This window comes from Acomys russatus, chromosome 2 (assembly GCF_903995435.1).
Source record: "Acomys russatus chromosome 2, mAcoRus1.1, whole genome shotgun sequence".
Lineage (NCBI taxonomy): Eukaryota > Metazoa > Chordata > Mammalia > Rodentia > Muridae > Acomys > Acomys russatus.
The window spans coordinates 8,331,570-8,355,488 of record NC_067138.1 but is presented as its reverse complement, the minus strand read 5'-3'; the positions used below and the strand labels follow the sequence as shown (position 1 = coordinate 8,355,488).

The window sequence follows — 23,919 nt, the reverse complement described above, 5'->3', positions numbered from 1 at the left end:
GAAAACCCAAGTCTTCTGTCTTCCCATCTATAAATCTTCCTACTATTGAAAAATAAAATTTGTTATTATCCCACGGTAACATTATATGTCAAAAAAAATTTGATCTCCTAGTGTCCCCCAGATTGAGCAGATGGTAAACATCTCCTCCCCCCCCCCCCCCCCCGCCAACCTCCCACTCCCTGCTCAATCTAAGGCAGAAAGTCTAGGACTGGCAGGGCCAATTCCAGAGGAACCGAGGGGGTGACTAGGCTTAGCCCACTGCAGACTGAGGGCAAGAATTGTCCTCTATCCTGTCCCCCTAGGATCAGAGAGATTTAATTCAGCCCTGTGCTGACCAGATAGGGTGGGGACTGAACAGTAGATGTAGCTCCTAGATACGAGGCAGCTGGGTTGCCCTGAGAGGATACTATAGGTTGGCACATGTCGATCATTTTGTCCGTGTACCTGAAGAACCTTTCATGGCTCAATTGTTTATAGCTCAGAGAGTCAAGGTATATCCTGCGAAGGAGGAAGAGGTAAATACTGAGTACCCAGTCTCTAGAGGAGGGGCCTGGCCCACTGCATCTGACCTGAGAAGGCTAACAGTTGATCTAGACTAGGCCTCTCTGACACCTCGCCACCCACAGGATGGCACCACAGCAGGATCCACAGGTCACAGGGAGGGTTGCGCTGGGTGTGGGAGAGGCAGGCTCTTTGCTCAGCAGAGCTGAGTACACTTGCTGATTGTGTCTCTTCCCCAAGGTCAGAACACTGAGATCTGACCCTCACCCAGGAGGGCCAGATAGACATCCAGGTAAGCCCAGCCTATTCTTTGCACCTGATGCACCGATAGACAGTTGAGAAAAAGTATGCAGTTCTTCTTGGAACGTGGAAGGAGCTAGAACTTATGAGCACAGTATATTGCTCTGCTAAGAGGGCTGCTAGACGCATGGTCTGGATGAGATCCTCCCTGTCCTCGGTCTTCTCATCATTGCTGATTGGTCAAAAATGGACTCTGGTCCAAGCTGAGCTGCTTCTGATTTGCATCCCACTGACTGTAGCTGATTTTCTGGAAATGAGCAGCTGGGCTAGGATGGGCAATTGAAACATCTCCAGGGATCGTTTTGCCTTGGGTTATGGTCTGGTGACACAGCTGGGTGGCATGAGCCTGGTGCCACTAACTGACTGTCATGATTCCCATGGCTTGAAGAAGACTAGAAGAAGAAAGCTGACAGGCAGGGAGGCTGAGATGGGAGCCTCCTTGGAGCCTCGGTCAAGCCCTACCCTGGGATCAGCCTACCTTCAGGCCATGAATTTCCACAGTTCAGTTACATAAGTTTAAAAAAAAATGCATTTCTTCTGCAGCCAAAAGAACACAGACAAATTCAGATGTGGAATAAAAGCAGTAAATTTCTAAAAAGTGAAGCTTTGCATCCAACTCATATTAAAATCGCTACTGTCTGTTGTCACCGCACGGTCTGCTCTGAGTAGACCCAGGGGGATTTATGATAAAAATTAATTAAGCCTCTACTATTCAAGGTCCCTAATGGGTAGTGAATGTTTATCTACAGATCTACCCGGGAAAGCCACACAGGGAAGCCTCCAGAGAAATGAGTGCAACTGTAGGATATGATTTGTGTTTCAGGAACGCTTTTCAAATTCTTGCTAGGAAATCATTACTGAGAGGGCAGAGTAAGCCTTGGGCAAGACCAAAGGCAAGAGAACCAGTCAGAGAGAAGTCAAGAGCCAGTTCCATCAATCGGGGTCTTGAAGTCCTTTGGACTCAGGTGGCCATGGCATCACTGAGGGCACTAAATTATAGAGGAGAGCAGATGAGGCCCTGTAGGGTCTTTTTAGCAGAGAGGTTTCAGGACAGGGTAGGAGCCACTGGCCGATTAGCTGAGCCATCTCCTGAGTTTTGCTTTCTCCTTGAGATGCTCTCGTGTTTATTTGTTTCACTCGTTTCTCTTTTATGCTCCTTCTAGCCAGAGTTTCCTATGTTCCAGGCTGGTCTTGAACTTATGTAGCAGAGGATGAGCTCCAACTCCTGCTCTTCCTGCTTCTCCATCCCAAGTTCTATTTCGTTCATTCCTATCTATACCTGAGTCCTTACTAGGAACCAGGCTCTGTCCCAGTGGGCTGGATTCCTCTCCTTCGCGTCCTGGTTCAGATGAGGTCCACTGAGGTTGCAGTCTGGGAGTTTGTGAGTGGTAGGGGCAGACACGCCAGGCAGGTATTGGGTAGAAGATAAGGAAGAGCTGAGTAAGGTGAGGTTGAGCTTGCCTGAAGCAAGGCTGAAGTTGATTCTCCGGCTGGGTCCAGAGGCTTCAGAGAAAGGCAAGTCACAGGATGACATTACAGTTTGGCACTTTCAGACATGAACAAAGGACATATTCTCCACATGGTGTTCTCAGGAATACAGATTTCCTCAGGACACAGACTGTGGAACTCTCTTCCTCATTTTGGCTTTTGGCTGCCATTTGGGGGGGGGGTGATGGAGGGGGACAGTACCTGCTGGCTTTCAGTAGACTGACAGCCCCAGAAGCTGATGCTATTCAGTGATTTCCAAGCACGTAAAGACATTAGAGGCAGGCTCCTAGTAACTCAGACTGTCTAGCGCATCTCTACAAGGAGCAGTCGAGGGAATTTAAAGTGGATCCACAGGAAAAATGCAAAGGAAGTGTTATCATAAGCCAAGAGAAAGGAAACAACGTAGTTTGATTATACAAAATAACTCTCACATGATTGACCAAGGGAACAGTGCCATCTTGGTTAGCATGCCTTTGAGTGTTCTACAGGAAAGCCTTAGCTGTGGAGTTGTGATCTCAGTGCAAATTGCCTCCCTAGGAAGGTGCTTTATTCAAGTGCCAAAAGGAAGGACAGCATGATAATAGTGTTTTTTCAGTAATAGTAAAGGAAACATGAAAGAAAAAAGATTCATTGAATTAGAATCTAGCATTTAAATCCTAATATTTTTTCTGGGGCAATAGCTGGAAGTTTGGCATTAATATTACTAAATTAGGTATTTAATACAGATAATTAAGTTATTTAATGCAAATAAATTTATATTGAATATAAACCAAGTGTTTATGGATGTTTTTCAATGGTGGTTCCTAACCCTGTGGAGGTTGTGGATATTTTATCTTTTCATACTGTTCAGAATTTCATGGGCCACAGTGAGCCTTTGCTCCACAAGGTCCTATGGCATGAGCCACTTGCGAATTATAATGTAAAGACCTCACTTGACTCAACTCTGCTTGTGATGATGGTGGACTACTGTGTAGTCACCTAAACTTCCCATTGCAAAAAACTAGGAAGTTTTTATATAAAAAGGGAAAATTTTCAGTCTACTGAGAGGTTTGTAGCCAGAACTGGAAACTCTTGGAGAGAAGGGAAACTCACTGAGGTGAGCACCATGTTCCAAATATCTGTTCCCTTCAAGAAGGTTCTTTGACCATTAAGCACCAGGGACTCAGAGCTTGAGAAACCAAGCAGAAAATGACTTCTAAGAGACAGAGTATTAGCAGGGCTGTCATCAGTTCCTCATGGCTGGGCAGACAGAAAGTAAGCTTGAGGGTTAACAGAGGCAGCAACATTTTGAATGGCCAAAGTCCTGTAGAAAATGAATCAGCCTAAACCATTTCAGCACTCGTGGAACAAAAGGAGGTGGCTAAGAGGTAAAGTTGCCAAAGAGGGCTTGTACACAGTGCTGGAAAGAGAAACGCTGGATCTCATGCTCATCCTAGGAAGAGAAACTCTCCTCTGTGTTTTATAATCTATAACTGGAACCATCCCTCTTAAAATTTCCCTGCCCCGTATCTGAAATGAAAAATGTAATAGATGGGTTAGCAGCGTGTAATTGCTGACTGAAGAAATGATTAGCCATTGAGAGATGGACAGACATAAAATTTATAGTCTAGACCATGAATAACTTGGGTTTGCTTGTTTTTAGGTTTAGGAAATACAAGAGAGAAAAAAAAAAGCGCTGGGAACAGATGGGATAGGCGGCGAGACCAAATAAATGTAGGTGAGAACTCCTGGGAAAGGAAAGCAGGTGACTGAGAGGTCACGATGCAAGAGATGAAGGGATTGGTTAATGCTATCAAGCCCTAGAGTCGTGGCACATAAGACACAGTAGTATAAAGAAAGACACAGGAACCCACACCTCACCACATCACAATACAAGTACTGATAGGAGAAAGAGAGACCGCACATTCCAGGCTTAGAGGAGGAAGTGAGGGCATGGGCAGCCTAGGAGAGGCATAGATAGAAAACGGATGTAAGAAGATAAATAGTAGCCAAAGTATGAGAAATTATATTAAATGTGTCTGACAATACTCCAGTTAAAACACAGAAAGAAAGGAGAACACACGCACAGCCATGTGCCTCTTGTTAAGAAGTACAGCCTATGCATACGGACTCAAGTAAATAGATTGTAAGATATACTGCTAGACGTGAAAAGGATATTTTAAAAGTCAGTCCTTTAGGAAGACATTTTTGTTATTTGAGACCATTAAAGGAACCAAGAGCTCTGAACCTAAATATGAATTAGGGTTCATAGTTCTAGTTGAGTTTTTTTTTTTATTAGAACTAACTTTTCCAATAATAAGTAAAAAAAAATTTACATCAATAGAGACACAGAAAATTCAGAAAACTTAGTGAGTAATTGCCTTCAATTTATAACAGCATATTTAGAACAACACACCCAGTAACTCCAGGATACACATTTTTTATGCAAGTTTCAAAGAATTACATATCAAACTATAAGTCAATAACAAAAACAAGTAGAAAATCTCCACATATTTGGGGATTAAGCGGTAAACATCCAAATGCCCCATGAATCAAAGAGAGAGAGAGTGCAGTAAAAATGAGGCTCTTATGGATAAAATGACAATGAAAATATAGCATCTCAAATTATGTAACTGAAGTTAAAGCTTATTTAGAGGAAATATTTTATATTTTAATTTTATGCATTTTCACGCATGCATATCTGTGTGAAGGTGTCAGAACTCCTGGGCCTGTTACAGACAGTGGTGAGCTGCCTTGTGGGTGCTGGCAATTGAAGATGGGTCCTCTGGAAAAGCAGCCAGTGCTCTTAACCACCGAGCCATCTCTCCAGCCCTGAATAATTTATCATTAAATGTATATGTTAAAAAAAAAGAGAGAGAGAGAAACAGATTTTGTGAAGAGACAGAGAGCAGATGGTCATGTCCTTCCCTGCTTGTTGTAGCTTTGGTATCTCGGCATTGACCTGAAGTATGAAAGGCAGTCTCTTCTCGCTCTCCTTCTTGTGAGATTTTTTTTTTATATATTCAGCTATATTTTCAGCTTTGTGAGACACCTTATCATCAAAGGAGATGGCTAGCAATGTTGTCAACAAGACAGATCCTCGATCCATGAATCCCCGTGTATTCGCTGGGAATCTCAACACGCTTGTGGTCAAGCACTCTGATGTGGAGGCCATCTTTTCAAAGTATGGCAACATTATGAGTTGCTCTGTGCATAAGGGCTTTGCCTTCATCCAGTATATTAATAAAAGAAATGCCCGGGCTGCTGGCGCTGGAGAGGATGGCAGAATGATCGCTGGCCAGGATTTAGATATTAACCTGGGTGCAGAGGCAAAAGTAAACCGAGGAAAAGCAGGTGTGAAGCGATCTGCAGCAGAGATGTACGGGTCAGTGCCGGAACACCTTTCTCTGTCCCCTCCGCTCAGTTCTTCATTTGACTTGGACTATGACTTTCAACGGGATTATTATGACAGGATGCTCAGTTATCCAGCACGTGTTCCTCCTCCTCCTATTGCTCGAGCTGTGGTGCCTTCTAAACGCCAGCGTGTGTCAGGAAACACCTCAGGAAGGGGCAAAAGTGGATTCAATTCGAACGGGGATCTTCTTCCAACTCTGGGAAGTTGAAAAATGATGATCTTCAGGCCATTAAGAAGGTACTGACTCAGATAAAACAAAAAGTGGATTCTCTGCTGGAAAGCCTGGGGGAAAAAATTGAAAAAGAAAAAAGTAAACAAGCAGACTTGCCTTCGCATCCCCGGTAGAGATGAAGAACGGAAAGTCTGAAGAAGTGCAGAGCAGCACCTCTGTGAAGAAGAAGGAGACTAATGTGAAGATGTGAAGATGGCGTCTGAGGCAGGTGCAGATGGCTCTGCTGAGGAGGGCGGCCTGGGGGATCGTGACGATAATGAAGATTGGGGGTGGTGGGGGGGGGGGGAGAAGATGACCAGCTGGAGTTGATCGAGGATGATGAGGAAGAGGCTGAGGAAGGATAGGATGACAGAGACAGCGCCAATGGGGGAGGATGGCTCCTAAACATATAATGGAGTTTAGAAATCTTACCCCATTCTTCATTTACCTGGGCGCTTGTGAGAGATCAAAGTAACACCAGATCCTCCCCTAGTGACATCAGCGCATCCTCACAGCTGTCCCCCTCCTCTTCCTTCCTGTGCCCATTAATTCATAACCGCCCTGTGCCTAGCTCCATTTTCACTTCCTTTGATGCTCCCTAGTAGTTTTGTTAAGTCTTACCCTGTAAGTTTTGCTTTAATTTTGATACCTCTTTGACTTAACAATAAAGGGTTGAATGGTTTAAAAAAAGAAAAAAGAAAAAAAAAAAAACACCAAAATTATTTAATTTTACACCTCAACAAATTAGAAAAGAATGACAAAAAAAAAAAAAAAAAAAAAAAGTAGAAGAACTAAAATGGGAAAGAATATAAATGAGGGGAATCAAATGGGAAAAGTCTTAAATAGAGGAAGCCAGTAAATCTAAATGGTGGTTCTTTGAAAAATCTAATAAAATTGATACATTTCTAGGACGATTAATGAGAGAGCATATGAATATAAATGACCGCCATCTTGTACAGAAAGTCAAATGTCACTGAAGATTTGACTAAACCTCAGAAGACTATAACTGTTATTTAAAACTTTTATCTCCTGTGCCAATATGTTCCAGGCTCTTTCCCACTTTTTCCTCTAAGTGGCTTAGTGTCTCTGGTTTTATGTTGAGGTCTTTAATCCACTTGGATTTGAGTTTTGTGCAAGGTGACAAATATGGGTCCAGTTTCATTTTTTTACACATAGACCTCCAGTTAGACCAGCACCATTTGTTGAAGATGCTATCCTTTTTCTATTGAATGGATTTGGCTTCTTTGTCAAAAATCAAGTGACCATATGTGTGTGGATTCATATCTGGGTCTTCGATTCGATTCCACTGATCAACCAGCCTATTGCTGTGCCAGTACCATGCTGTTTTAATTACTATTGCTTTATAGTACAGTTTGAGATCAGGTATGGAGATTCCTCCGGAGCACCTTTTATTGTACAAGATGGGAAAAAATCTTCACCAACCCTACATCTGACAAAGGTCTAATATCTAAAATATATAAAGAACTCAAGAAATTAAACACCACCAAACCGAATAACCCAATTGAGAAATGGGGCTTGGAACTAAACAGAGAATTCTCAACAGAGGAGTATCAAATGGCTGTGAAACACTTAAAGAAATGCTCAACCTCCTTAGTCATCAGGGAAATGCAAATCAAAACAACTCTGAGATTCCATCTTACACCCATCAGAATGGCTAAGATTAAAAATTCAAGCGACACCACATGCTGGCGAGGATGTGGGGAGAGAGGAACACTCCTTCATTGCTGGTGGGAATGCAAACTAGTACAGCCACTTTGGAAATCTGGTGCTATCTCAGAAAACTGGGAATAGGGCTTCCTCAAGACCCAGCTATTCCACTCCTTGGAATATACCCAGAAGATGCTCCAGCACACAACAAGAAAATTTGCTCAACCATGTTCATAGCAGCCTTATTCATAATAGCCAGAACATGGAAACAGCCTAAGTGTCCCTCAGTAGAAGAATGGATAAAGAAACTGTGGTACATATACACTATGGAATACTACTCAGCTATTAAAAACAAGGAATTCCCGAAAATTTGTGGATAAACGGATTGAGCTAGAAATGATCATAATGAGTGAGTTAACCCAGAAACAGAAAGAATCAAATGGTATATACTCACTTATATCTGCATACTAGCCCAAGGGGCATGTCCCACGAAAGCCTTCACTTACCAGGAAACTGGGACAGAGGGGAAGGCATCCTATTGGGACTCTAAATGAGAGACGCATGGGAGAATAACAAAATAAAAGGATACAGAGGGGCCTAGAAATCTACAAGTAGAACAATATGATAGGCAGATTTGGGCCCAGGGGTCCCGCTCAAACTAAGGCACCAGCCAAGGACAATACAGGAGGTAAACTTTAAACCCCTTCCCAGATCTAGCCAATGGTCAGAATATTTTCCACAGTTGAGTGGAGAGTGTGATATGACTTTCTCACGTACTATGGTGCCTCACATTTGACCATGTCCCCTGGAGGGGGAGACCTGGTGGCACTCAGAGGAAGGACAGCAAGTAGCCAAGAAGAGACTTGATACCCTATGAGAATATATAGGGGGACATAATCCCCCTCAGGAACAGTCATAGGGGAGGGGAATAATGGGAAAATGGGGGTGGGGGGAGGAATGGGAGGATACAAGGGATGGGATAAACATTGAGATGTAACAAGAATAAATTAATTAAAAAATGTGGTAAAAACTATAAAAAAAATAAATAAAACTTTTATCACTTCATCATACACAAGATCTGAACAGGTCAAACCAGACAAAATCCCAGCACTGAGTAGGGGAGGTGGAAAATCCCAGCCCTAATATAGAAGCTGTTTGTGACTGACCCCTGCTGGGAAAGGGAAATTCCGTTCTCTACAGTGGAGTGACGCTGAGTGTACCAACCACTCTCCAGGGCAGGCCAATGCCCAGGAGTAGATGGCCAATACAAAACAGACTCCATGGTGTGTGCGTGCACGCATGCGTGTGTGTGCGGGTGTCTGTGTGTTTTGTTTAGTCTTGGTAATTTTTGTTGTTTTTTAGTTTATATTTATTTACTTATTTTTTTTAAGAGCAGAAGAACATGAAGTTATGTGGATAGAGAAGTGGAAAAGATCTGGAAGGAGTTAACAGAGGAGAAAGAATATGATACAAATATATTGCATGAAACATTTTAATAAAAATGAATTAAAATAAAAAAGTTGTAACTTAAAAATTCAAATGAATGGGCACATACTTAAAAACATCTTCTTATCAAAAGTGATACAACAAGAGATAAAAATTCTAATTAAACTTATGTCTATTTAAAAATTAAATCTGAGAGTAACAGTCATCCTACTGGAGGCCAGATGGTTTCCCCAGTGAACTCCTGAAGCATATAAAGAAGAAATATAAGAATTAAACCAATTCCTTTTAGAATTTAAAAAATGGAAATGCTTCTCAGTCATGCTATGAACACAAATAGTTTTGGTGCCCAAACCTGATAAGAGTCACAAGAGTAGAAGCTTTCTTAAAAATAGAAAAGTAAAACTGTTGGGAAAGTAACTAATAAAATTTTAAACACATTCATACTTCACAAGGAAACTCAAACCAAACCAACCAACCAACCAACCAACCAATCAAACCAATCAACCAAGCAGCCAACCAAACCAACCAACCAACCAACCAACCAACCAATCAAACCAATCAACCAAGCAGCCAACCAAACCAACCAACCAACCAACCAACCAATCAAACCAATCAACCAAGCAGCCAACCAAACCAACCAACCAGCGAGCCAACAAAAAACACTTGCCCTGCGTTCAGTCCTAATTAATAAGAACAAAGTATAGTGACGCACATGTATGAAAATACCATAATGAAAGCCATTACTTTGTATGTATCCTAAAAGATTAAAATAAAAAATAATATATTTTTCATTCTGAGATTTCAATGAAAAGTGCTTTCAGCATGCGTAGCGTGACTCGTCTGGTAGAATGTCCAGTTACAAGCCAGTTAGTCAGCGTGGCTTTCAGAGCGGCCGGTTTCACTGGGTCAGACACTATGCCAATACATAGTCTTACAGAGCCCCACTGAGATATCCTCCCATCTTACAGGTGAGGAAGCAGAGAGTCAGAGGCAAGCAACTTGTCCAACAGTGAAGACTGAAATCACATCTGAACCTGATTTTTTAACCAGCATCATCATTGTGCCCGCTTCTTGGGCACAGGGTCTTTCATTTGCTTTTTCCTCCCATCTTCCAGAGAGGCGTCCACAGGATGCAATCTCCCATTGCTCTCCAGAGCCCTGATGCTCCACAAATCCTCTCTCCCAATTCTCTTTCTCTTATTGTGAGACTCACTTCCTGTCCCTCCATCAAGAGTCAACAGATTATGGCTGGCCAGGTGACAAGTGGAGACAAGTTTGAGGTCCAGTGTCTCACATTTGTGAATCATGGGACAGAGTTTCTGTAGGATAAAGAAACCTGAAAATTCTAAATCAGGTAATTTGATGAAAGGATGCATGTTTTGAATTCTTCATATAATTAATTACTTGTTAAATAGCTAAGTGGTGTCTGTGCGTCTGTATCTGTGTTTCACCTGTGAGTGTTCCTGCGAGGGCCAGAGGTCAGTGCCAAGCATCCTGAATTATTTCTGTCCATCTTTATCCTGATGTCTTAGTTAGGGTTAGTATTGCTATGATGAGATACTATGACCGAAAGTACGTTGGAGAGGAACAGTTTCCCTCATGGTTCTCCATAATAGTTCCTACATGTAGGAAGTTGAGACTAATAAGGCAACTCTGTTGTGTCTTCAGCATCTTTTACTTTCAGTCATGTATTACTTGTTAGGCTAACAGTCTTATCTTAATGGGATAAGATTGACTCACCGAACACTACAATGTGTTGCATAGAATGTTAGCTATTTCCAAGCTAGGTGGGCATTGGGGACTCCAGGAGTTGGTGAGTTGATACCACCCACTCTGTTATTCCATCTCCTCAGTGAGGAGACCTAGTAAGAGCAATTCACAGACAAGAGGAAGGGAACATCAGGTCTCCTGTGCCAGGGTAGAGGGTGACATTTGGAGTCAGATCATAGCCCTACTTAATAACTACTTAATAGCTATTAATACTATTTAATAACTGTATGAATTTCAGCAAGCTAGCCACTCTGAGCCTTGCATTCTTTGATGTTTTATAATACAATTTTCTTATGCATTTTTTTGGTATCAGCTACATGCATGTTTCTTTATCTATGGAGAGGGTCTAAGTTTTTGATAAGATAATCAAAATGATGTCTCTGACATTCAGTGGAATATAATCACAGTAATAACAAGCTCATCTAAACAAGTTCTTCTGGTGCCTGCGAGTGAGTGCTGCCAGCCTGTTGGCTAAACATTTAAGAAAGGTGGAGGCCTTCCTAAACATATGGTTTCTTTCACATATATCATCTGTAGTAGGTTGAACAGGAATGGTCTCAATAGGGTGATATATTTGAATGCTTAGTTACCAGGGATAGCACTATTTGAAAGGATTAGAAGGATCAGAAAGTGTGCTCTTGTTGGGACAGATACAGCCTTGTTGGAGAAAGTGTGTCACTGGGGGTAGGATTTGGGGTTTCAAAAGCCCATGCCATGGTCAGGGCTCTTTCTCTATCTACCTAGGGATCAGGACGTAGCTCGCAGCTACTGTTCCACCATCTGCCTGCCCATGCTCCCCACCATGATGATAATGGACTAAACCTTTGAAACTGTAAGCGGGCTCCCAATTAAATGCTTTCTTCCATGACAGTTGCTTTGGTCATGGTGTCTCTTCACAAAAGTAGAGCAATGACTAAGATAGAAGTTGGTATCAAACAGATATTTCTACGACAGGCCTGACCACTCTGTTGTTTGGAGAACTATGGAAGACTTTAGGACTATGAACTAGAGAAGTGGTTGAACACTGTAGGCGAGCGAGGCTTACTGGGCCATCTTAGAAGAAGCATGGAAGGCAGTGGTGCTGAAGGCAACGTGGACTGTTGGGGCCCAGGGGGTTTCAGAGGGGAAGAATACTAGTAAGAGGCCCAATGTGGTGGTTTGAATAGGTATGGTCCCCATAGATTCATGTGTTTGAATGCTTGGCCATAGGTAGTGGCACTGTTAGGAGGTGTGGCCTTGTTGGAGGAAGTGTATCATTGGGTAGGTGGGCTTTGAGGTATTATACAGGCTCCAGCTCTGACTAGTGTGGAGTTGAGTTTCCTCCTGCCTGCTGTCAGTTAGGATGTAGAGCTCTCAGCTCCTTCTCCAGCACCACGTCTGTGTGCACGCTGCCATGCTTCCTGCCATGACGATAGTGCACTAAACCTCTGAAACTGTAAGCCAGCCCCAACTAAATATTTTCTTTATTAAGAAAGTTGTCTTGGTCATGGTGTCTCTTCACAGCAATAAAACCCTAACTGAGACACCTGGAGACTGTTCTTGCGATATTTTGGCAACGAAGGTAACTACTTTCTGCCCTTGTCAAAAAAATAAAAATAAAAAAATGCCTGAGACTAAATTGAAGAGTTTGGGATTAATAGCATTAGCAGAAGAGATTTCAAGCCTAGTATTGACTGTGTCATGTGGTTACTAGTGGTCAGTCTTATGCAAATTATAATGAAAAGAAGCAAGATTTACAAAAAGAAATTTTAAAAAATGTATAGTTAGAGGAGGAAAAGAGGACCAAGAAATATAATGTAGCTAAGTCTGGTGCCTAAAGAGATGCATTTAAAGACTATCCTGATGCTAAGGGGATAAAGGGAGTGGTGACTCCTCAGGACATGACCCCAACCAGATAAACTTCCAACTTGTGAAAATGAATTAAAGGAAATCTCAAGCACTGAAGGAAACAGTCAAAACCAGAAGGTTGATGGAATACTATTGAAAGAGGGACCAAGTTTCGGCTCCAGCAAGCAGAAGAACTTGGCAGCTTTGGCCGTGTGGTTCTGGCTTTATCAAGAAATATACAAAAACTGGGCTGTGCAATCTCTTTCTTCAGCAAAGAAAAGTTGCTGAGGTCAGGTGTGTGTCAGGGGAGTCCTGGCCTGGAGGCCTAGAGAGGCCACTGTGTGAAGCTGGGAGGGTGAAGCCTGCGTTGTGTTTGGGATCCCAAGATATTTTAGATACAAAAGTCGTGGGCTACTTTCCAAGGAGCAACGCTTACAGCTTGTGATACCTGCCCAAGAGAAAGAAGTGAGTCTCAGTTAACAAAGCTGAGGGCAGGTAGGGATCTGAAGAGATTTTTGACATCACACACGGAGATACAGAATGTGGACTGTTCCCTGCTGGGTTTAGGTCCTGCTTTGGTCCAGCGTGCCTGCACTCTGCTCCCTTTCCTCCATTTTTGAATGGTAAAGCGTACCCTGTGCCTAGAATGCGATCTGCTTTGGATTTTGATTTTTACAGGGGGTTATAGTAAGGAGAATATCGTGAGTCTTAGAATAGAGTTTGAACTTTGGACTTGTAAACAGTGTAGCGACTGTAATAGACTGTGGGGACTTTTGAAATTACACCGAATGAATTTTTGCATGATGATATGTCCATATCCCCGCCCCCCCTGACCCAAATTGCTTTTGTGTCTGTAAAATCTCTCCGGGAGGGTACGCATGTGAAGAACTAGTGACATTGCCTGCCACTGAGGCAGAATATGGCTCCCTTCATATCAGAGGAGGAAGGAGAATGTTCAACTACATATGTTTATTTATTCTTCCCCACTGTCTGAACTCTCAGCTACACTAGTGGACCATCTGCTCAAAGGAAGAATGAACACTGAGTTGGAATGGCCGTGCACACCTGTAGTCCCAGCACTGTTGAAGTTATTTTTATAAACCGGTGTTAGTATCTCTTGCTTATTTCTTAACCCAGCTATCTCACAAAAAATCGAGACTCTTTCATAATACAAGGCTTCACAACACAATCTGAGCATTTTAAAGTCTATTATTAACTCTCTATGCTATTCTGTCTTACTCCCAGCAAACATCCCAGTGATGCTTGCACTTTGTATCTTTCCTCAGCTCCAGCTCCTTCCTCCTGATCTTCCTTGGACCTCTACCGATGGCTCAGTCCTCTCTTCCTCTCCTAACTCCTCACACCTTGGCTGGGAAGGAAGTCCCGCCCTATTCTCTCCCCTGCTCGTTGATTGGCTGTACGCTGCTTTAATGACATAACAGGGTAACAACTGGCGAGCAGAGTTTACACAACATTTAGACAGGAGATCAGAATTTAAACTACACAATAACCTTATGCCTACACAGGACTACTAAGAATGAGGAGGGAAGATTGCTTGCACATAGGCATTCAAGACTACACAGAGACCTACCTCAAACAACAACAAAATATAAAAAGAACATTTAAAACAAGAAAAAAAGAGTTCTGAGAAATGTTTTTGGTGTTTTGAGACAGGGTCTCTGTGTAACCTTGGCTGTCCTGGACTTGCTTTGTAGACCAGGCTGGTGTCGAACTCACAGCAATCTGCCTGCCTCTGCTTCCCGAGTGCTAGGATTAAAGGCTAGGATTAAAAGTGCTCTCGGAATTTATTTTTAAGTGTGCATTTAAGAATGATCAAGTCCAAAAATTCAAGTGACACCACATGCTGGCGAGGATGTGGAGAAAGAGGAACACTCCTTCATTGCCGGTGGGAATGCAAACTTGTACAACCACTTTGGAAATCTATCTGGCGCTTTCTCAGAAAACTGGGAATAGGGCTTCCTCAAGACCCAGCTATTCCACTCCTTGGAATATACCCAGAAAATGTTCTACATAACAGGGTCATATGCTCAACCATGTTCATAGCAGCCTTATTCATAATAGCCAGAACCTGGAAACAACCTAAATGTCCCTCAGTTGAAGAATGGATAAAGAAACTGTGGTACATTTATACTATGGAATACTACTCAGCTATTAAAAACAAGGAAATCCTGAAATTTGTGTACAAATGGAGGGAACTAGAAATGGTCATAATGAGTGAGCTAACACAGAAGCAGAAATTCTCACATGGTATATACTCACTTATAACTGGGCACTAGCCCAAAAGGCACATCCTATGAAAGTCTTCACTTACCAGGAGATTGGGATAGATGTGAGGACATCCTACTGAGACTCTAGGTAAGAGAAATATAGGAGATGGGGAAATAGAAGGACCCAGAGGGTCCTAGAAACCTACAAGAAGAACATTGTGATGGGTGGATCGGGACCTGGGGGGGGTGTCTGCTCAAACTATTGCACTAACCGAGGATAATACAATAGCAAACATTGAACCCCTACTATGATCTACCCAATGGACAGGACATTCTCCACAGTTATGTGGAGAGTGGGGACTGACTCTGACATGAACTCTGATGCTCCATATTTGATCCCATCCCCTTGGTGGGGAGGCCTGGTGGCACTCAAAGGAAGAATAAGCAGGCTACCAAGATGACACTTGATTGCTTGGCTAGCCTAGATGGAAGGGCTCGTGTGACTCGCGTTACCGTCTCGCCAGCAAGAACGACGCTGCACACACAGGATCCTTCTGCAGTAAAGCTTTAATGCATCTTAAGAGGGAGAGCATAAGCTTACAACAAGTAAAATGGAGACCCCAAACAGCAGAAACCCATCCCTTATATAGGAAACTGTTCTCCGCTTAGGATGTGTCAGTCCCTGATTGGCTGTTACTCATCAGGCGATATGACGCCACGGGAGAGGCAGAGCACAACAAGTGGAAAGTTCCTTCGCACATGCGCAGATTACTTGTTTACCAGTTTGGGACACAGGATGTCAGCGCCATCTTGTAATGGCGAATGTGAGTGCGGCCTCTCACAGGCTCGGCAGATAAGTTCCCCTTGACAGCAGTAGTTGCAAAACAGGTCCTGTTTCCAGTCCAGCATAGCATGTGTCTAGAAGTGTTTGAAGGATCCACCTTTTGTGCTTGTGTATTTCCTAATTTGTGGCTTTGTGGAAAGTGTGAAAGCCCCATGTATGCCAGGCAAGCATTCTGCAGAGCGGCATCTAGCAAAAACCCTAGTTAAAAGGTGCTTTCATGCCAGGTGTGGTGGCACATGGGATCTTAAGCAGAGGAATTGCTATGAGTTGGAGGCCAGCCTGGCCTACATACTTCCAGACCAGCCAAGGTTACAACAGTAAAACCCTGTTTCAATAACAGAAAAAAGATTTTAACAACAACAACAACAAAGATGAGACTTGATAGCCTATGACCATATAGTATGGGAGGAGATCCCCTCGGTCATAGACCTAGGGGAGGGGAATAGGGTGAAAGTGGGAGGGAGAGAGGAATGGGAGGATACAAGTGATGGGATAACAATTGAGTTGTAATCTGAATAAATTAATAAAATTAAATTTAAATTAAAAAAAAGAAAGAACGGTCAAGTCAAGTGTGCTAGTATTACCTCATACACTTTTCTGTGGTAAGGACTTTCAAACATACTCTTAGCAAAATTAAAATGTGCATTGTTAGTTACTGCAATCAATATTCTGCGTGGTGCGTCTCAGAAATTGTTCTCCTCACGAATGTTGTGCTGTTGGCCGACGCTTTCCATTCTCCTTGCCGCCAGCCCTCCGCCCCAGACACTCCCATTCTTCTCTTCCACAAAATTGGGTTTGTGAGACTTCATGTTTGAGTGAGATCACAGGGAGCTTGCCCTTCTCCGTGTGGCTTGTTTCATTAACAAGTGGTCTCAGTTCACCCTTGTTGACACACTACTGAGTTTCTGCCCTTCTAAGGTTGAGCGGTATCCGACTATAGGTCTCTCTCTCTCACGATTCCTTCATCTCTTCACTTGTATCTTGATTCTGCATCTGGCTAGCATGAATAATGCTGCCCTGAATGGGGGAGTGTGCATTTCAATTTCTTTAGAGGTATAAGCTCCAGAGTTGTTAGATTGTCTGTAGTTCTGGGTTTAGGTTTTAAAATGTTAAACATTCCCTCCTTCCCTCCATCCTTCCCTCCCTCTCCCTTTCCTTCTCCCTCTCCTCCCCCCCCGCCCCCCCGGACATGTGGGTGCTCAAAGAGGGCAGACAGTGGTATCGGATCTCGAGTGCTGGAGTTTTAGGCAGTTGTGAACCACCTGGTGTTGGAGCTGAGAACAGAAATCTGCAAGAGGAGCAAGCGATCGGTAGCTGAGCCGTTTCTTCAGCCTCAAGCTTCAGTTTTCGGTTGTTGTTAAGTTTAGACCATAAATACCAATTTAATGGATTAATCATTAATCTTGTTATTGGTCAATTTAGATAAACACAAATTAAACATCCCACCCAGGGCCCAAGATCTTCTAGTTGTAGCTACCGAAACAGATGAGGAGAATAAAAGGAGGTTGTGCTTGTTTATTTCCTATTATTTATTGTTATTTCAGCTGTTCTGTTTGGGGTTGCTCTAGTCACCTTTGCTGACTTTGAGGACTATCTCCAAGTCCCATCCTTTCATCTTAGAAATACTTAACAGATTGCACACATCCGAATCCTTATTGACTATCCGATGGGATGTGCCTTAAGCCTCAGGCAAACAAGACGCAGCCATGAGTTATCTGCCCCTTTCTCCCGGGGGCATGGCCTGCCTGTGGCTTGCATGGCTTCATTTTGGTTTAATGACACAGAGACAGAAGTAAATCTTATTAGGAAACGTTCTGTTATGGAGATTGCCCATACAGCCTAGGCCATCCTGACGGCACACCAACACTTTAACTGTAACAGGCAGAGGTGTGCTTCTGTCAGGAGTCTCCACCGTATGACATTTGGTTGTATTGTTTAATTGTTCAATTTGTGTTTATTAAGACACTAATAGTTTTATTCCAAATGACTAAGCTGACGCTTTCATTAAAACTTCATAAAGTATTGATGTGCTCTGAAATACAGACAGCCAATCCTAGGCTCAATTTTCAGAGCCTTCCTATAGGTGATGCCTTAGCAGCTAAAGTCTGGCTCACTCTCTTCCTTTTATGTTAGGAGATTGATTGTCTTCGTTCCCACAAGAACTTGTCCTTTACTATCTTATGTTAGAAATTTTCTCCCCATCCACCTTCTGGTGTCTTTACTACTCAGTTCTTGATTCCGAACCCACAATGTTTTGAAAGTAGCATCTTCAAAGGCTGTGAATTTGTACTTGTAGATGTCCACCCCATCAGTTTCTCAGTAGAGTTCTACAGACTTCTGCTTACATTGATGGGGCACGTGACAGGGGCATCTTCTGTCTGTCCTCACAGGCTGAGGCCTCTCTGTGTTCTCTTGGATGGCTGCCTGATCTTTGCAGCACTGGTCCCCTTCCCTTTTTTCTCCGGCCAGTAGATGGAGCGTTTCAAACCCTCCATAGGAGAAAAGGCAACGTTTTGCTGGGCTACGAAAAGAAACTTACCTTTCGTTGCACATCTGCTGTATAGTATAATTAAATATCCATCTGGAAGTGGGGGTAAGGATAACCTAAAGACTTGCCATTTAATCACTTTATACTCCAGACATTGAACCAAGAAATGGGGGAATGCCTACCTTCCCCAAGCTGACTGCCCTAATTACTCTAGGGTTCCCCCAGCGGGCTTCTGTAGACTGGCCTTATAAATGAATCCTAATGTTATTGTCTCTCCATTTCTGAACTATTCAAAATTTAATTTGAGTAAAATGGCATTATGCAAGATTCCTGGCACAGGAGAAGTGGGTTCGCCTGGAGCCTCTGCAGTCTTTGACTCATGTTTAAATCACATTCTATGCCTGTCCTCCAAGCTCAGATCCACTCAACTCTACACGATTCCAGATCTCAGATCACCAGTGTGAGTACTGAAAAGAACGTAGACATCTCAATCCCAAGGTCTTGGTCCTGAACACAGGGAACACCTCAGCCTGCCTAACTTCTTGCTCTTCTTTATCCACCATCTTTTAAAATGCGCCATTGCGATTAGGATGACTTGGTTATGGATACAGGTGTTATGAATGTTGAGTCAAGTCAGTTCACACAGGAGATTAAATCTCTACTGAGCCATTGAAGAAGTTAGGACACCTTCCTTGTGCTGACTTGCTATGTTTCTCAACACAACAAAGTGCGTGCAGCTCCTGAGAAGGATCCTTCAGAGTCCGGAGGTTTGACTTAGTCCACTGTATTTGGCCCGGGGCCCAGATGATGACATCTCCACCTACAGGTCAACTTTCAGATTCTAGGACCTTCTAAACACGGTGTGTATGGGCTGCGCTTCTTTTTGTGACTCCCTAAAGATCTTGTGGAGGCAAAAGAAGAAGAAACATAAAGGCACCTGGCTTCTGGTTAGGTTAGATCCTGGCCCTGGGGAAGGCTCTGCCTGTTGTTTGGCGTAATGTGCATTTGTCTAACCCAGGCCAACTGAAGATGTGCCAGTAGACAGCAAAGCGGCCTTGTTGGAGAGGGATGTAAGTGTGGGATTGGATAGCTCTGCAGTTCCAGTATGGTAGTGAAGGCTGAGAGGGTTCCTGGAGAGCCCCGGATCTTTGTCTGCATTGGAAGACCAAAGCAGCTGGGTCTGACATCAGTGAGGGCTGCTGCAGTCACAGCAGCAGCAACAGGATGGACACAGTCACCACGGGGGAGTGAAACACTGCAGGCCGCACTGACTTCCTTCAGACCTCTTTACCTTCGAAGGCCACCAGAAGGTACCGCCTACTCTGAGAGAAGAGCGTCTCTCCTTAGCTAACCCTTCCTGGAAATGTCCTCACAGACCTACTCAGAGACATATTTTTTAATTTGATTACACATTCAATCAAAATGCCAATCAAGTCTCACCGTCACGGTTATGTGTGTCAACATGGTATAGACTTGATAATCAACAAATATGGGTCTGGAGCTTTGGTTCATTCCTACAAAGCTGAGTCCATGCTTGGTGAGGTGCAAGTTTGGAGTTGTCAATTCTGTCGTTATCAAGAAGAAGGTGACATAGGCTGTCCCCAGGATCCAAAGAGGGCTTGTAGAATTGAATTCAAAACATTTTATTGGAATATGTTTGCTGTATATAGTATTGGGTTTCACAAATTTAGTTTACCCCAAATATTTCATATACTTCAACCATATTCACTCAGAATCCATGCCCTTCCACCCTCTCCCCTCCCTTTTCCCTTTGGCTAATCTTTTCTTGCTTCTAGTCCTTCCTTCTACTTTCATGTCAGCATCCAGTGGGTGCCCTGGGTTCCTCAGTGGGCAGGTCCATCCAGGTGCTGCCTGCTTCCAGATGAGAACAGATGGAGATTGACATCAATGGTCCAGTTTCTCTCTCAGGAACAGCTAGGGTGCTTCAGGGCGAGGCCTGTGCACTAGGCCAGGGTGTGGAAAAGTTTTCCACAGAGTGTTAGAACTTAGCTCTTCTAGAATGAGATGACTGTTATCAGACAGCAGTGGAGATACAGGAACTCTACAGGCCCGTGATGATACCAAAAGTGTTACAGCTCTTCAATTAGCTGCTGTGCTAGGCGCGGCAGAGGATGTAGGCACACACCTGAAACCTGCCAGAAGGCAGGTTTGGTGACATGACGTGCCTGGTGGTCAGTACCAATCTTGACACAATGGGGCAGGTTTCAGCAGCTGCCAAAACAGCTTTGCCATCACTTTGCCTTGACTGCTTGACTGGACATCCATCAAATAAATAATCAGACTCATATGGTTATTGGTGGAGGGTTGGTGCAAGCATGAGCGAGCAAGTCAGCCAACCTTTATTTAAAAACCTTGGACAATGGGGAGGGGTTTGGGGGTAAATGTGTCTGATCTGTTAGGGCTAGGGGTGCCAGGATATAATCTACATGTAGTGGTACTCTTCTGTCATTTACATGTGGTAGCACAGGGTCCTATCACAAGAAGGAAAACAGTACTTAACCATCCTATGGATGGGGGGGAAACTTCTAGGTACGATTAAAGGTCATTTTCTAGAGGTTAGGATCTCCTCAGCATAGGGTAGGGTACTTCCAGGCATCCCCATGTGCTTGCTGAACAGGTTTTACCAGGAAAGAGCTGAGCCTGTAATCTTCTCTGAAGGCTATGTGATGATCCTTACAAGATCTGGGGTTCCCCAGATCAGGTGAAGAGAGCGCCCTGCTGAGAAACGGAGTCCACCATTATAGACAGAGCTCAGAGGCTATCTGGAGTTGTCAGACTTGAACCTTACCAGCAGGGTTCCACAATTTACATATGTGTATATATGTGTCCTTGTGGGATTTTGATACCCACAAGTAAGAGAAAACACGAGACAGTTGTCTTTCTGAGTCTGGCTTCTTTAACACAGTGCTTTCTAATTGTGTCCATTTTCTGGACTATGGTGTAATTTCATTATTTTTTTCCAGTTTAAAATCACTCCTTTGTGTATGTATCTCACGTTTTATTTAGCTTTTAACCTATTGGTGAACATCTAAGCTAATTCCATAGCTTGGCTGTAATGAATGATGCGGCACCAAACATAATTGTCCAGGCATCTCTGGGGTATGTAGAGTTAGAGTCTTTTGGATATATATACCCAGGAGTGGTACACCTGGGCATATGGTAACTCTACTTTCAGTTTTTTGAGAAGCTTCTGTGCTGATTTCTATAGTGGATGTGCCAGTTCGCGCTCATGCCAGAAGTATACAAAGGTTTCCATTTCCTCATATTCTTGTCAGCATGTGTCTATTTCTTTCTTTTTGATTGTTTTATTTTTTTCTTTTCCTTGTGAAGTTACAAATAATTACATTTCTCCCTTGCTTTCATATTCTTAAATATAACCTGATCAGTTCATATAATGTTACATATATATACATATATGTGTATGTGTATATATATATGTGTGTGTGTATATATGTGTATACACACACACACACGCACACACATATGCTTTCAGGGCTGATCATTTTATATGTGACTTTTTCTAGGGATATGCAAACACATGTCTATTCATTCCAGATAGAGAGCTCAGGACAGACCAAAGTAGAGAACCCAACAAAGTACAATTTGGTGAACCAATGAGTTTTATTGGGGGTTATTCATAAGAACACAAATGGCCCAAAGACAGTTGAATCACCAAAGCCCAGCCCAGCACAAGTGACAGCTCATAAAACCCTGGAGCACACTGGGCAGCCTACAAGCGGCTCTACAGGGTTGCGAGAGGCCATTTCGAGTGACTCAGTTGGTCTATAGCTCTCCCAGACAGCTTGGCTGGTTTCTGCTTCTTACATGCAGCCGGTCTGGCCTGGGAGTCTTCTTTGCAGCTTGCCTTGTCTGAGAGGGATTCTCAGCTGTCTTTATTGCTTACTCTTGGGAGAGAGGAGCCGAGAGAATCTGGTCAGTTTCAGGGACTTCCTGAAGCTATTTTGAGCTGTTTACCTTCTGGCTAAAGGAGCTTCCTTGCAGGATGGAATGTGTTAATCGTGAAAGAAACAGCTGCACAGCACACCTTGGCACTGGACAACCAGTTGGTCGGCTCTATTCTGAGGAAGAGATTTCCTTGTTCAGTTAATGTTGAACTGAACGTGAGCAGCCATGCTGTTGAGACTTTATGGGTACAGCTTCTGACATTACAAACAGGCACAAACTCCCCGACCCTCTGGCTTTTACAATCTTTCTACACCCTCCTCTGCAATATTCCATAAGCCTTAGGTGTGAGAGTGTTTTATAGATGTATCCATTTGTATCGGGATCCACAGCTGTGCAATTTAATTGATTGTGGTTTTCTGTAGTGATCTCCATCTATTGTGAAGAGACGTTCCCTTGATAAGGAATAAAGACTACACTTATCTGTGGGCACAAGGACACATATTTATAGGGTGTTGTTGGGGACTATGTTGGCTTAGGAAAGTGGTTGTAGAATCTTCTCCAATAACTATCTCCTTAGCACTGAGCAGTTGGTTAGGTTGCTGGTATCAAGCGTGATCTCCCTCTTCCTGAACCGTCTCAGGTCCAGTTAGAGAACTGTTGGTTACCATCGAGGTATGCATGCCACCACTGCCCCCTTATGGCTATTGTGCTGTGCTGGTGATCGGCGTAGCTCATTGGCATCGTAGCTGGGTAGGGCTGTTGGTTGCTTTCCTCCTCTGGAAGTTTGCGTGGTGCTTTGTGGTCTTATGAAAACTAGTCCTCAGGAAGAAGGCACTCAGTTTCATCTGAGGGGCCTCTGGGCTCTGCTCTCTGTTTCTTACTGACAGCCATTCTAAATGGGGTGAGAGGAAATCTTAGTGTGATATAAATTTTCAATCCCTGCTGGCTAAAGACTTTGAGTATCAAAATGGGTATTTAAAAACCACACTGTTGTGCTGTGGGTGTGACCCACATATTCACACTCAAGTTTGGCTAGTCTTTGAATGACTTGCTTTTCAGCAGGAATTCGTCATCTTTTGTCCACAGACTTTTTTTTTTTTTTTTTACTTAGTAATAACTTTGTCTCCTTATTTCAGTGCCCTAGATCCACAAAGGCTGAACTGATAACAACTTGTCAAAAGAGACTCAGGGCAAGGCTAAATTGTTTGGTTTGTAATAATACCTTCTGCTTTCAGCCTTCACCATGGGGACTTGGGACAATTCTAAGACAAAGAGACCTCAAAAAAGACTCCAAGAGACCCTCTTTATCTTTATTTTTTAAATTTACTTTAATTTACTCGGATTACATCCTGAATGTTATCCTCTCACTTGTGTCTTCCCATTCCTATGTACCCTCCTTCCCTCTTTTGCCCTATTCCCCTCCCCTTGACCGCTGACAAAAGGACCCCCTCCCCCACCACATGGCCACAGCATATCAGGACTCAATGGAATACTATCCAGCTATTAAAACCAAGGAAATCTTGAAAATTTCAGGCAAATGGCTGGAACTAGAAATGATCATCCGGAGTGAGGTAACTCAGACATGGAAAGACATGCATGGTATATACTCACTTATCAGTGGATATTAGCCCAACATAGATGTCCTCTTAGACACTCCACCCAATGAGCAATCAGGACAGATGCTGGAACTCACTGCTGGACTCTGGGTGAGAGTGACATGGAAGAATGGGGGGGGGGGGAGAGGGTTGGAAGGACCCAGAGGGTTCAGGAGCCCCATGAGGAGCCATCAAGGCTGGTAGATCTGGACCCATGAGGGCCTCCACAAAC

The 23,919-nt window shown here is 43.3% G+C and overlaps 1 pseudogene; it reads left to right on the top strand.

Annotated features, from left to right (window-relative positions):
- Positions 1-5,336: 5,336 nt before the first annotated feature.
- LOC127205914 (heterogeneous nuclear ribonucleoprotein C-like) lies at positions 5,337-6,307 on the top strand (annotated as a pseudogene).
- Positions 6,308-23,919: the final 17,612 nt, after the last annotated feature.